Source organism: Oreochromis niloticus, linkage group LG9 (assembly GCF_001858045.2).
Source record: "Oreochromis niloticus isolate F11D_XX linkage group LG9, O_niloticus_UMD_NMBU, whole genome shotgun sequence".
In the NCBI taxonomy this organism is placed as follows: Eukaryota; Metazoa; Chordata; class Actinopteri; order Cichliformes; family Cichlidae; genus Oreochromis; species Oreochromis niloticus.
Window position 1 is genome coordinate 26,054,366 of NC_031974.2, and position 14,481 is coordinate 26,068,846.

Consider the following 14,481-nt stretch of genomic DNA (forward strand, 5'->3'; position numbering starts at 1 on the left):
AGTGTTGCAATATGTTGTCATTCACAGCTTATATAATCCATTGTTCCAGCTCCTTGCTTAGCAGTATAAGTTTTACATGTTTGTGTACTCAGACGGTACACCTTTGACTTTTAACAACGTGACTTTCAGCAAACAAAACACCTCTCTGGAAGCAGATGCTCGAAATGTAGACTAACAGAATTACTGCCAGCCGTTTTTCCTTAGAGCCTTTTTCTTTCTGCCACAAACAGTAGAGGAGGCTTCCTATTCAGCAGCGATGCTGCCGCTCCTGTTTCCAAAGTTTTAATGCTGTCACATATTTAGACAGTGCATTTCCTACTTAAAGCCATATAATTGTAAAAATAAATAAATAAATAATAATTAAAAATTAAGTATATTTCTGTTCATGGTTGCCCTCAGCTATTGTTCGCCACTTCGTAGAATTAAACTTCAGGTGAAAGCCAGTTGTCAAAGCCTCACCACCTCATTGTGTCTGAGAGCAGTGGGTCTGGCCACTCTGCCGTCTCCGAGGATCTTCTGTTTTTTTCTTTCTTTTTTTTAAGGGGCCACTCGAAGTGTCTCTGTGTCTCTCCTTTTTTTTTTTTTATCTTTCTTTCTTTCTTTTTCTTTTTTTAATAACCAGGCGCTTAAAAGATACAATTACATTCGACTTTGTGGGATTTTCTCCTGGAAAAATCTCCACCTGTGTGTCCAGGTCTAAGTGACGTTGCGTCGGTGCAGGGAGCTCCTCTCCATTCCCCGGGAGCGGCAGAGACAAGCGGGTCGCGGAGTGTGCCGTTCTTGCGCCGTGCTAAGATGTCCCGTTTTAAAGCGGATTTATTTGTCTGCAACAGGCTACATTACCGGCTGTTACCGACGGAATGAACCACTGAAGCCCAAGGTGAGAGGCTCAGGCAGCCGATTTCTTTCTTTAATTGATGTCCAGCTGGATGGAGGGGCGCATAAACTTTTAAAGCTTCGCTACGACGCGCGCCAAGTGGGCGACCAAAAGGTGCGTCGTGATAAGAGAAAGTAAGGCGACTATTTTGAGATCACATGCTATTTTTTTTCCTTTCAGGTTCTCTTTGCTGTGCTTTCAGGCACCACACTCTCCCGTGCGGAGAGATGCACTAATAAAAAGCGGTACATTTTCTGTGGTACATCCAATATGAGATCAGGTGTAGCCTGAATGCCGCTGTCCTACTAAGAAAGTGCTGTTTCACACTTTCTTCGAACAGAAAGATTTATCTTAAAATCTCGCTCCAAATCACTTGTATACGTTGTTTAAAGGACACGTGGATGCGCTGTAGGCGCACAGAACCAAAGCAGGAAGCATTTCCACGTCTAACTCGAAACGAATCAGTACTGCTCCGTGCCGATATTCCCACTTTAAAGTCAAACTAAAAATTACAATAAGGCTCCCCACTTGTCATCGAATAGATTTTTTTTTTCTCTCAGGCTCGTTGATCGATATTTAAAAAAAAAAAAAAAAAGCCTAACGAACGTTTTCTATGAAGTCTGTGTGTGTATTCTTTCCTTTTAACCACATACTTGAACATTATCAGCCTTAACACAGGTTGGTTTCGGGTAGGGGGTGACTGGGGGCCTGTCTTGGCCTTTAGAGACTAGATAGACTGTAGACACTCGTTCAACTGTAAGGCTGTCAAGCTACTGTTGAGGTTAACCTGTGCGCCAAGTGTCATGACCCGACTCCTTAACATCCCGTCTTCTCTTGCTCCTTGTGTTAATACAGAACACACTGGGCGCTAGCTAAATAATAATAATAATTATTATTATTTTTTTAAAAAGTAGGTTATGACAGCCTTAAATTAATGTAAACAACGTCGCTTCTTCACCCACAGATGTTAAACTTCGAATGTTAAACTCTGATAAACAGATTTTTACATTATTTATATCTAAGTAATCCCTTATTCACCCACAGTAACTGAGTTTTTAAATTTTAAAATAGACACTTTCAGTGGAGCCTTCGCCCTTATTTTTTTATTTCCATTTTTTTTTTCAGTCTTGGTTATATTATGCTAATCTGTCCCAATTTACACGTATTTGGAATTAAAACAGCCCATTTAACGAGGCGGGAACAGTGGACGTAGGGTACCACTGTTTTTATTTGCATCAGAGGGATTTTGGAGCAATTACGCACCGTTTTGAACAGTTACAACAAATATTAAATTCGCTTTACTAGAACTATAGCTAATAAATCTAATTATAAATAAGATCCTGGCATTTCAACACGTTTACCGTTCACAGTGGCTTTGCATGTGAAATCAAAAACACAAATATGGGCTTTTTCTTCTATTTTTTCCTCTCACATGCTCGGATGGCTGTTAAGTAGTAATCACCAAGAGTATGATCCCCCCCTCTATTTTGCCCGGATGCAATCATTCCTTTGAGACTATATTCACGCCCACATTTGTTGGATAATTTAACTCGATCAGGCGACTCGTGTGAACTCAACCAAACGAGGTTCAACTACAGGCAATCCCCCTCCCTTCTGAGTTTCTAACGGGTCCCGAAAGAGGATTGTGCGTGCTGATGTCTGTGAAGAAGGGGTGTGGGTGGGGGGTGGAGGGGTAAGTCGAAGTGGAGAAGGGCTGGAGGGGTGTGGAGAAAAACCATAGGTATGCGTGTGTGTGGGGGGGAAACACGCTGAGTGTGCGTCTCATCTAATAGAGCCTCGGAGCGCATTATCTTCCCCGTCATCTCCGTCTGTGCGGTTGGTGCTGCGCCTTGCTGGGGAAACGGCCAGGAGAAGATGCGTTGATGCGAGCGGATATTCTCAGCAGCCGAGACTAATTGTCTGTGATTCATGTCCCTGTTGAGTGGCTGAAACCTATTCATAGCCAGGGAGAAGGAGAGAAAGGGGAGAGTGGAGACGGGATCCGCGCAGAGATCCGCTCTCAGCAGTCTTTGGAAATATAGAAAGCAGATCGCAGAGAGGAGGAAAGCGCGCCAGCAGGTCAAAGTTTCTTTCGCGGTACTGTGTGTGTGTGCCTCTGTGTGTGTGTGTGTGTGTGTGTGTGTGTGTGTGTCTGTGTGTGTGTATGGGATGGGGTGGGGGGTTCCCTTTTCCGTGGACATCATCGTGCTTCAGGTTTGACGCCGTGATGGAATGACACCAGAAAAGAGGATGATGGACACTTTGGCACCGGAGTCTTGCTCAGAGATCCCCCGCGTTTCCAGCAGGCGCGGTGCTGACCGAACCCTCAGGACGGTGATCAGTCATTTGTTTTGAAGTGGCAGGAAAATCCTCCTCTTGATTGAAACAAGAGCGAGAGATGGTGCGCACAGCGATTCCTCGGAGACTGACGTGCGTACTCATCACGTTCCCGTTAAGGAGCGCGTCTTAAAGAGCTTCATTCTTCGTTCATGTTCATTCTGCTGCTCTGAACTTGTTGAGCGGCGTTAAAGAGCAGCGGGACTCCCAGAGAGGCACTCAAAGAAATGTGAGTTTTCCATTTGCTTGTGAAGTTTACTTTTTCTTTTGTGCGTTGAGTAATAATTTTTACACTCCGCTTAATAAATTCTAACATTGCTGGAAGTTGGTGAGTCTGGCATATATGCATTTATCTCCAGCAATAAACAGCTAAGGATGGGGCGGGCAGCTGTTGGGATTTGGTTTCTGGACAGCTTGACAAAGTTTAAAGCAAAGAAGACTTGTTAACATGTAGAAATAAGGTGCCCTTGAATTCATTCAAAAACATGACACAATTTTCTCAGGTCATTTTTTAGAGGCGCCCCCTTGTGGAACTTATTACAACGTCCTTGCTTCACTGCCATGTATAATTATATTAGTGTCACGCTGCAAGCAGTTACTCCACCTTTAATGCATCCTTGTGTTGTCTCTTGCATTTAGAAGCCTTTTTGGTATATTTGGTTTAAGTGTTGGTCACTTTTGCACATTTGGTAGCTCCTGATGTGATTTAAAGATGCTTCCTAGCCCAATGAGTGACACCAGGTCTGTCACACAGCAGTATGTGGCAGTGCAGTTATGCTATTTTTTAAAATAATAGTTTAGAATCTTCAAGACTAGAATGGCTTCACCTTGAATTAGTCTAAAAAAACTGCTGTTTTAAGCAGATGCCTTTAACCATTATCATTAAACATGAGCGCTCTTTGGTTCAGGCTCCATCCAAATTCTGACTAGAGGATCACAGTGTGCATTAGAGGGTTTCTGGATTTAGTTTACACTTCATACACAGCATCAGCTACACTTCCTTTTGGCATAAATGAGTGACTGATATCAGATTTGAAGTCACTTTGTGCTTTATGTACTTTGTCATTTTTTATCTAATGCTATCAACAACTCATAGGTAACACAGAGCCATCATTTGTGTGGTCCAAGCGTCTGTTGCTTTAAACTGTGTGACTATTCCAACCTTTTCACAATACTGTCAGCTTGAGAGAGCTACCTGGGTGAGCACATTCTTCAGAGCTAAAGTGGACATTTTGAGCATCCAGACATGTCACTGTGGTTGCAGAATAATGTGCTAGCAGCCTTTTTAGGAAAAGTGTCTTTAATAATGCATAAGGTGTTCCTGTGTCGCAAAGAGAAGCATGCTCGGTGGCGAGGAGAAGCAGAGAGAAGGAGGAGGGAGGGAGTAGGAGTGATCTTGTCTCACTGTCTCATCGGTTGCCCCACGCGCTGCTGTATATGTGCAGCTGGAGTAACTGACGCCCGAGGGCGTTCAGCTCGACTTGGGTCAGCATCGCCGCAGTCACCCTGTCAAAAGTGCTGCTCCCGCACACACAGAGCACACAAGGCAGCTTGAACAGCTCAGAGGAAGGGGGTTGGGGTGGATGGAAAGAGGGAGTGATGGAGGACGGTGGTGGATACAGCTGGTGGAGGCAAGTGAAGCACGTCTTCTTTGGCCGTCAGGGACTTGTGCGCCTTCAGAGGCCTGACCTGTCTGGCTCCAGTAGATGCTTGATTCAAAGACAGACTGCAGCCACATCCTGTTTAAGGAACGATTACCTTAGAGTTCCAGCATGGCTTTTTGATAGCCAGCACTATCCAGTTTTCACTGCCTATTATCTTGTCCATTTTTCACCTTTTTTTTCCTGAGGGTGGGAAAGCTTCTCAGAGAAGAGCAACTGAAATTCTTAACGAATGAACATCAGGTTGACAGAACTCGTGGCTCTGTTCTTTATTGCATCTGGTTCAGTCAGACATTTATCATGCCAGGAGAGGAAAACAAGGGCCAGTGCAAGCCCAGTTAACAAAAACAGGCAAATTATTTGTCTAACCCCGCAGCGGAGCTTTAACTCTGAGCTCTTGTGAGTCAGCCCACTCATCTCCACCACACAGCCTCTTCATAGCTTTCAGCACTCCACCCATTTGCTACCTGTCATCATTATTAAAAGATCATAAGCCTGCCAATTGAAGGCGGCGACATTTTCAGAAGTGGAAAAAAAGTGCTAAGTGATGGACTGAGTCGGAGGCAAGCTCTGGGAATGCATTATAGGCGTGCTCACATGAACGCTGGTTGTCATGTTTTCAGGGCCATGCTCCACTCTCCGTATGTTTATTCATGAGGACAGCGGCCCTATTGGCAGGTTGTTAACAGGCAAGATTAGGGATTCTGAAAAAAAGCAGGCAGAGAAATCTGGTGAGCGGCGCGCAGAGAGCAGGCAGGAGGGTTTTTTTTTCCTGAAGCCTAGCCAGCTTCTATCTTTATCTATCTTTCATCTGTTTCCGACTGTCTGCCATCCTGTCTTTCTCCCCTTCTCACTCCTGCGTTCTTGTTTCTCTTATAGTAAGGCACTGGTAGGGAATATGAAACAGGTGGAGTCAGAAAAGATGAAAGCAGGTAGCGACAGGACAGAAGCAGGGTCAGAAATTGCCCTTGAAAGTGCATAAAATGTGTGAAATTAAAAATGAAAGGCAGGAAAATAGCTCAAATATCAGCTGTAAGCTCGTAATTTTTCCACCGCACCCTGTCCTGAGTGCACCCTTTAGAGCTAAAGTGGACACTTTTTACATTTTGGGACATTAGTACTCATCAAATTGCTTTATAATGTGGCAGGTGTGTAAGTACTGCCCCCTGTGGGCCACTGTAGATGGTTTGGAAGCGATTATGACCTGATAGTTCTTTTTGGTTAGGCCTGGGTGACAAAATGGCCTCTTTTGTTCACAGACGGACTAAAAAAATAAAAGAAATGCTGCCCGAAGCAATGGAGAATGTTGGCAGTCAATCGCAGGAGAAAATGCTGAACCCACACAAACCACTGGTCAACAGAAATGAATTTTCAATATAAACAGAAATTAGAAAGCGGAAGAATGGGGAATTAAAGTGGGACAAAAGCACTGGATTTAGATTTAGACGTACACATTTAGGGCTAGAGTGAGAAAGAAGGAAGAACTACAAACTGATAAAGAGTCGTCTTTTCATTAGTTTATTTGACGATGTGCATGGTTTACGAGTGACTCCCACTAGTAGTAAAGTGCAGCTCTGGGGACATGCACGTAACTTTTTCCTTGTGATGAGGATAAACAGTCAGTGCTTGTGTGCTCCTCAGGGATGAAATGGAAGAGGACGCCGAGGGCTGTTTCTCAGCCCCAGAGAGAGGCGTTCAGTTGGGTGAAAAGGCTGCTTTTGATGGGTGGTGACCTCACCAACCGAACAACCCCATCCCAGTTCTACAGGGCCTTGTGAAAGATTCATGTGTTTAAATATAAAAGCTTGCAGGTTGCAGCACTGGCGGGTTGATGTCTACAGTCCCCTGATGTTTCAGACAGGCTGTGAGGAACTGCTCTACTGTATGTGGTTTATGACACTGCCTGAACAAGGCTCTTGAACACGTTGATATTTTTCCCGGAGTGACTAACACTTTTTGTTTCTAAGATTTTTTTTAATCACACTCACACTTCTGTAAAGACCTTTAATAGAAGTTAGAGCTGCTTTTTATTTCCGACGCCCCTCCTTAAAATCACTTTAACGTCTTGAAGTAATTTTTCTTTACAATCCAGTAGTAAGCATCTGTTGTTCTCCAGGCTCTGTGTTCAGCCCATTCAGGTTGACATATAGTAACTGTCTGTGCATTAAAGCACCAACACCTTAAATATGTTTAATTTCACCAGGTTTGTGTCATTATGGAAACAGCTGAGTGGAGACAGCACAGGGATTCATTTGGACAAAGCAAATCCTCACATATAATATTTTGGTGAAAACTTTTGCAGTAAATGACGGCCTGAAGTCTTTGTCTCGCAGATATCAGCAGATGCTTGATGCTCTCTCCGTGCTTCACTGTAATGTCCTTGAGCTCGTGGGTTCTGCGGGGTGTCTGCTCTCAGCCCGTGGAGGAAATACCTTGTCTTTACCCTAAAATGTTCTTTGGTTGTTTAGGAAAACAGTCTTGCTGGATGATGACAAATTTTCCAGTTAGGTTTAACCCATCAGTTGAATTTGTGCACCTCTGCATTGTGTCATGCGTGAAACAATCAGTTCCACCGGAAGCAGTTCAAGACAAAATAGCTGCAACTTCCATGTTTGATGCTCTGGGTGGAGCTGCTTATTTTTTAGTTTTCCTCTCTTTCTTCTTTCTACGTTTAGACAAAACTTGCTCCGTCATTTCATACGCTTGTGCTCCAAAACTTTCTTTTTGGATGTTTATGTGAGCTGCAGGTGGCCTTTCTGTTTTTGAGGCTTACCGGGGTTTTGCATCTTGCAGCAGATCCTCTGAGCATCTGCAAGAAGTCTTCTCTTGATTGTTGACACTGAAACCTGTGCACACACATCCTGGAGTACCTTCTTCACTAGCTGCGCAGTCATAAAGGGTTTTTCTTCAGCATGCAAATTAAAATCTGTTCAGCTCCCAGACTTGTGCTCTCCAGTCTACTGGGGTTTTTGCGTCATTCTCCCGTACAAATCTACTTTTTAGAAAATGCGCCGACTGTTGACAAACTTCTTTGAATCCTTATGTAAGATTTTTGAGACTTATTATTTTGCAAGGTCATCCCTAAACCCCCCACGTTCACTAAATGTCTACCTTCAGTCTAAATGGCAACTCCACTCCGAGCCACACAGTAGGTCTTTTGCACATACGGTGAAGAAACAAAGAAACAGTTATTTTAACTTAACTAAACAGAGCAGAAGCAAAATAATGTATGGCTGTATGTGTAAAAATCTCAATAATTCCATTTCTCAATGTAACTGGTTCATGTTTTTAAGCTCACTTCTATTCAAAATGTGTTCCATTTGTCGCTGCTTTACTAGGATGTTTGGCCTTCAGTATATTTCACAGTGTGTGTGTGCGTGTGTGTGTGTCTGTTTAACCCATTAATGTTGATGCTGGAATTTGATCAATTCTTTCACACTGCTGAAAAGTGCGAGGCTACAGTGGCTTCTTAACTTTAAAAAAACAAAAGCACTGGTGGAAATATGGTTTCCTATGATTAAAGTTTTAAAAATGTATGTTCTTAATGACCAGAACGATGAAAGGAACAATAAATTCTAAAAAAAAAAAAGAAAGAAGGTTTTCCAGAGCAGAAAGAAATAATGAGAGATGTAGATGGGGTTTGGGTTTGCGTAGAATTGTATTCTGATCAGCTAATAATGTGTTTAAAATGATAATGTGACACAAATATAGACGAAAAAAAGAAATGTGCGAAGTACGTGCCACTAAGTAACTGTTCGAGTTGTCAACCCAAATCTGTTTCTCACCATGTCGAGATTTTATTTTATTTGGATTGATTTTAGGAATTGTGGAAAAAAAGAAAAAAAAAACTATGAGAAATGTAAATTTGAGTGTAATTCATGCTGCTACTTGCAGAGCGCTATAGAGAGCAACATGGAGAATAACAGATGCCAAAGCAAATTATATGCTGCTACTTTGTTAGGGAAGGCTTCTTAGAAAGCTGCGTCACAAGTGCAGCAATGCAGTTACTGACACTTGTGTTGTTACCACAGCAACTCATGCAGATTGGTTCTGGTACTGTCTGGATACGCAAATCTGATCTGATCACTGGCAAATACGAAAGTCAGCAGTCTGCCCTCAAGATCTGATCTGAGAAACAAATCCGATTTGCCTCCAGTCAGAACAATGCCAAAGTCAACCTAGTAAGGATCTGGAGGTAAAGCTAATTAGTGCGATTGTTTAAATGTTTAAAACTCCAAAACCAATTCACTTTGTGAATTCAGCATTGCCTCTCAAGCCTAGAAAAGAACATGATGCACATATTTGGTGTCGCACATCGATAGTGTGTGAAGATGCTCTGTTGGTAGCTTTGTATCCCTACAGCCAGTGTGCACTGGTTTATTTTCAGTACTTTTCCAAACTTACCTGAAGTGCCTGGATGTGTTATTCCATTTTCTTTGGTCGTAATTTTTCCCTTTTTATCTTTTCAGTTTATTTTTTGTTTGTACGCTCCCATCGCAGACTGTGGAGATTTTTTTATTTTATTTTGGTAAACATCAGCATCCCCTTGACATTTTTGAATATAAAATATGATATTTGTTTTTATGACACAGAATAGACACAACATAGAAGTCAAAGATAATAATATAAAAATAGGCATACCCATAAATACCATAGCAACCTGAGGGGCACCCACAGACATGGAGCTATAGTTCTTACCATTTCTCCATGAAGCTGCGTTTAAAAGTTTTGTAATACTCTAATAATTAGAAATATCATAATTAAATCAATCTTCTCAATATGTGATCATAGGAATTTATATTTCCATGACTGTATTTTTTGTGACTAAAAATAAAAAGTGGATAAATGGGATGAAATTAATGACTGAAACCCTTAAAAATTATCATTGTTTCAGACATTTTTTAACAGGATGTGAGATCCAAACTGTTATTAGGCATAGCCTTATTTATAACATATCTGTTTGTGTTTCCACCTCTAACAGAAGACATGCTGTGGGGGTTTTCTTTATCATACTGAATATATTTTTTCATCAACCTGGACAGGTCTTGTGACGTATTTAAACTTTTGCTAATGACTTGATTGTTTTTTAAACATATATTACAACTTAATACATCAGTGTAATAACACTGTTAAAAAGTAGTTAAATCCCATATTTCTGAATGACTAGGCGATTGAGCGATATGCAGTTCTGTTGAAAGAGAAAAGCCATTTTTTAAAGAGTTTTAAAATTATACTTTTTTTCTACATCCGTTCCTCTCTCATACTCAGCGACCTCCCGCTGTTACTTGCCGTGTGCATACGATGCAGTATATATTCCTATACGTGGAAGAATTTTCAGGCTTCCTCCGAGCGCGCCTCCTCTGATGTCCTTAGACCTTGATCGATGGTTGGAGGAAGCAGCCTGCCCTAAAATAAACCCTTTTCTCACTTAAGATGCACATCCACACTTCTTCCATCTGCTCTCCTTTTCTCTCTCTCACCTCGTCTGCTTGGGGCGACAGAGGGTTATAAGCAGGGAGTAATGAGAGGAAGGGGCTGCTGTGTCCAGGCTAGTGGAGTAATAATGACCCAGCTTTTGTGATCTCTATTGCTTGTTATCGAAGCCCTCGCCCGTGCTTGTTGTCTCATTACCCATGACTCGAACCACTTTTAATCCAGAGGTTGCACGTGAGGCATGCGCACACGCTGTTACACACACGGACACTTTTCAGCCATCTCTTTAGTCTCCTTCTTAACACGGTAATATTATGTCTCTTAATGGGAACAGGGAGCTCTGTGCCAAGAGTTCGTCTGGATAATTGGCTGCTTCCTCACCTGCTGACATCTCCCCCATTGACATTCTTACATTTTACATTTAAGGTGCTTCAGCTTTGCCCCCCCAACCTCTTCCTCCCTCCTATGTCCACTGACCTGCAATACCTGCTCATGTATATATATATATATATATATATATTACATTGTATTTCTCGCTTATTTTACCTGCAAAATTTAATTCTTTCCACAAATCCTTGTAATGTTTTTTTTTTTTTAATGAATGAATGCTAAAACTTGGTATATGTGCTTTAGTGATCAATTGGAGATACGTTTTTCATCTTATCTTGCCCTGATTTTAGGTACCTTGCATATGCTAGATTTTTCTGCTTATATCATCTGGTTTCCAGCATTATTAATGGATGTTTTCCCACTTTGTGCCTCTGCTGCTTTGCACAGTGTATTTGTATGCTACTGAGTCTTTGCCCCTGACCTTGACTGTTTCTAAAAATTATGATTTACATTCAGTCGGATTGAAATGACTCCAAATGCCACAGTGTGAAACACAGAAGCATCGCATATCTACCGTACTTTGGTACAACGCGTCCAATTTACATATTAAGAGACAAATAAAAATAGCCTTATTGCCACATTTGCATGTGAAATAGAACTAAATATGTCTTTACATTGTCCTTAGTGGACTCCCTTCATCTGCGCATTCATCACCGTCTCTATTATGCTTATACTCATCTACTCATTTGAACACATCTTTAGGCTTCAGGTAGATCATTAAATGTGAATTCAGCTTCTATAGAAGTGTATTATTTTTTTCCACATACTGACTTTCTCACACTCTCACACTACACTTCCTTTTATAATCCTGTCACAGCTTGTGCTCAGCTGCTTCTTAGCACATTTTGATAATTCCGAGCTTTAGTTTTTATTCAACTTCTCCCTAAATAAATAAATATATATATATGTGTATCTATATATGTGTGTGTGTCTGTAGCATGATAACATGATCCAATTTTACCCATAGTATTGCCCTTAGGGTTTATTAAACATGGCTGTGTTAATCTAATCTAATCTAATCTAATCTAATCTGATCTAATCTAATCTAATCTAATCTAATCTAATCATTAATTGCAATTAACATTAATTTGAAAAGTGTGTTAGCAATTAAAACGATACTACGCCATCAGTGAACATCAGAGATCGCTTAGACCTAATTTAGTGTTTGTTATGTGAAAGTGATCAGGCATGACTACAAACTGTGTTTTGTCGCTGCACACATACTCTGAAAAAGCAGCAGAGGAGGAGCCTTCAGTCTCCAAGTCTGCTCTCCATCAATCACTCTCAGTTGGGCTGCTGTTTGAAGGCAGGAAGCAGGAAATGTTCACATAACCTACGACCTTGGTCATCTGGCTTACTGCTGCTCCTTTTTGAAATATAAAGATAAATGTGGGTCGGAGACAACTTTATTTCAAAGATGTTTTAAATAAGTGAAAAAGAAACCTAAATTCACAAAAAGGGGAATAAAAAGTGTATGTGGAAAAAATAAATAAAAGAAGGCTGAAGACAGAAGGAAAAACGAGGCCATAGCCCACAATGGTTGGCAGTTATAAATGGATGCTATAGACGCTATAAAGTAAATCACTGTATGTGATATAGGACTGTGGCTCCTGCAATGGACAATCCACCATCTGTGAGACTCCTTTAAAACTTGTGAACAATCATGAAGTAGTAGTGCTGAAATGTGGGACAATATCAAAAGTGGCCACTTCATTTTTGTGGAGTGCGGTTCACTCTGTCCTTCATTTAAGGCAGCTATAATCAGTTGGTTTATATCAGTATGGATCAGATAACTGTTACATTTATTTGTAATATTCTGGTTGCATAGACAAACCCATAGAAAGGAATTTGCAGTATTCATTTTACTGTCTTCACGCTCATTGTCTTGATTTCACTGCTTTGATTCATTCTCACAAATCTCATGAGTATCTCTTCATCTCATCTTTTCAACTATGCACTTGTTACATGAAGATTTAGCAACCCTGTTTCTGGGTCAAAGCCTCTACTACCTGGCTGAGGATATTGTCTTGATTAAGTGTGATATGTCATGAATACAGTATTTTGGAGCTCCATGACTCATTATCCAGTCATCATTAATTACTAACCTGTAATGTTGTGGTCTGGTAGTCTCAGACACTCTTGAAAACAGTTTGGTCTCTTTCTTCTTGCCATAGGACGTTTGGTATTATTGGAAGACACTGAAGGCCTTTGCTGATCACACACACAGGCGCTGTATCTTTATTGAGAACATTTTAACTTCCTATAGTGTTTTTGTATTGTGGTGGCTTCTAATGATCGGTCACAAGTTGGTATAATATCAGCTAACAAACTTCCTTAAACAAAAAGTGCAATGTTCTGCGTACAAATTACCCAGAATTCTTACATATACAGTAGTATACTTAGACATAGCACTAGCTAGCAAGCTTATCGTTTTACCTGTAACTCAGCTCCATCAGTCAGATGAGCTTACAGGGTGGTGAGATGTCTGTCGTCTGCCCATCTCTCCATAATTTGAAAGAATTGCTGCTCCAATCAGAATTTAATCAAAGTTACACACAATAGGTCTTCATCCAAATTGTGCTCAAGGTCAAGGTCACATTTACCTTTTTCAGTGGATTTTTAATTCTCATTCGTTTGTGCAGTACAGCCAGCTATCGTCAAGAAAACGTTCTCACTTTCTTTGTGTACTTCACACATTACAATAACCTTCGAATAGTGATGGATCGTGGGCCGGACGAGCTAGCTTTTTATGGACCCCCGGATGCTATGCTCGATTGTAACAACTAGGAGAGCTCTCCCAGGTGAAGATAGTGGAGCGTTTAATGGAGCATTTGATGGGGCTTTTTGTTTTTTCTTTAATGGATTTTCATTAATCAGGTAGATACTAAATAATATTACCTCTTTATTCTCTGTGTCCTTCACACCCTTTATCGTTTCTACAAATGTTACATCAGCTTTATCAGGGAGTCAAAATGTGTCTTACTATTGCTTCCAAGTGAAAAAAAAAATCAATCAATCTCTGTTTGAGTACATTTAATCAAGAACTTAAACCCTTGAACTGGAAAAAAACAATATTTATATATTATTAATGACAACACGGACATAAAAGCCTCCCATGACTCCCTGTTGGATCATCGACTCCAGTGCTCATGATAGCTGTTAAAGTATCATAATACTCCTGATGTTGCCAACTTTTATTTTTGAACTACTTCAGGGTTTTTCACTACACAATTGATTTCAACTGTACAATATCACTTTTTCCATTCCCCTGTGCAGCTGACACAGTACAGGTCCTTGCTACCTTGGACATAATGTTTTATCTGTAAGATCAAATTTAGCATCAATGCACTGAAGCGATTGGTACTTATTGGTATTTTTGTTTTCATATGAACATTGGTGTGTTTGCACATGTATATGCACCGATACAAAAGTGCACAAGCCTGTCTGTGTTTTATAGCTGTGAGGTTTTTGCACTTTTTCCCTGCTGTAACTTGATTTTTTGCTGTATTATGCCATAAAGCACTTATATAAAGTGGCGCTAACCAAAAAGAGAAACTGAAATTTGCATTTAGCTTAAACCATTAAGCAGCCATTTAGAGTACTGTCCAGTATTTCTGATTAAAGCAGCACTGAGACGAATGGTTTCCATGAATGAACAACACATGAAATTTCTTTATGTTCTTCATGGTATTTGTCCTTTTTTCCCATGCACTGTAGGGTGTTCGAGTTGACTGAGGTGTAAGGAGAGTGTAATGGTTGTGGGAAAGCTGTAACACTGTAGGC

General features: G+C 40.8%; 1 protein-coding gene across 8 annotated transcripts in view; it reads left to right on the forward strand.

The window, feature by feature from the left end:
* The first annotated feature begins 446 nt into the window (after nt 1-446).
* ntng1a (netrin g1a) overlaps nt 447-14,481 on the forward strand; it is a 124,932-nt gene continuing 110,897 nt past the window's right edge. The window contains exon 1 of one of the 8 annotated variants that reach the window (XM_013265003.3): nt 447-880. The gene's annotated coding sequence lies outside the window, so the exon portion shown is untranslated. Of the gene's footprint in view, nt 992-2,562; nt 3,444-14,481 lie in introns of those variants that run through there. The other 7 variants (XM_025910333.1, XM_025910332.1, XM_025910334.1 and 4 more) reach the window with 7 other exon arrangements.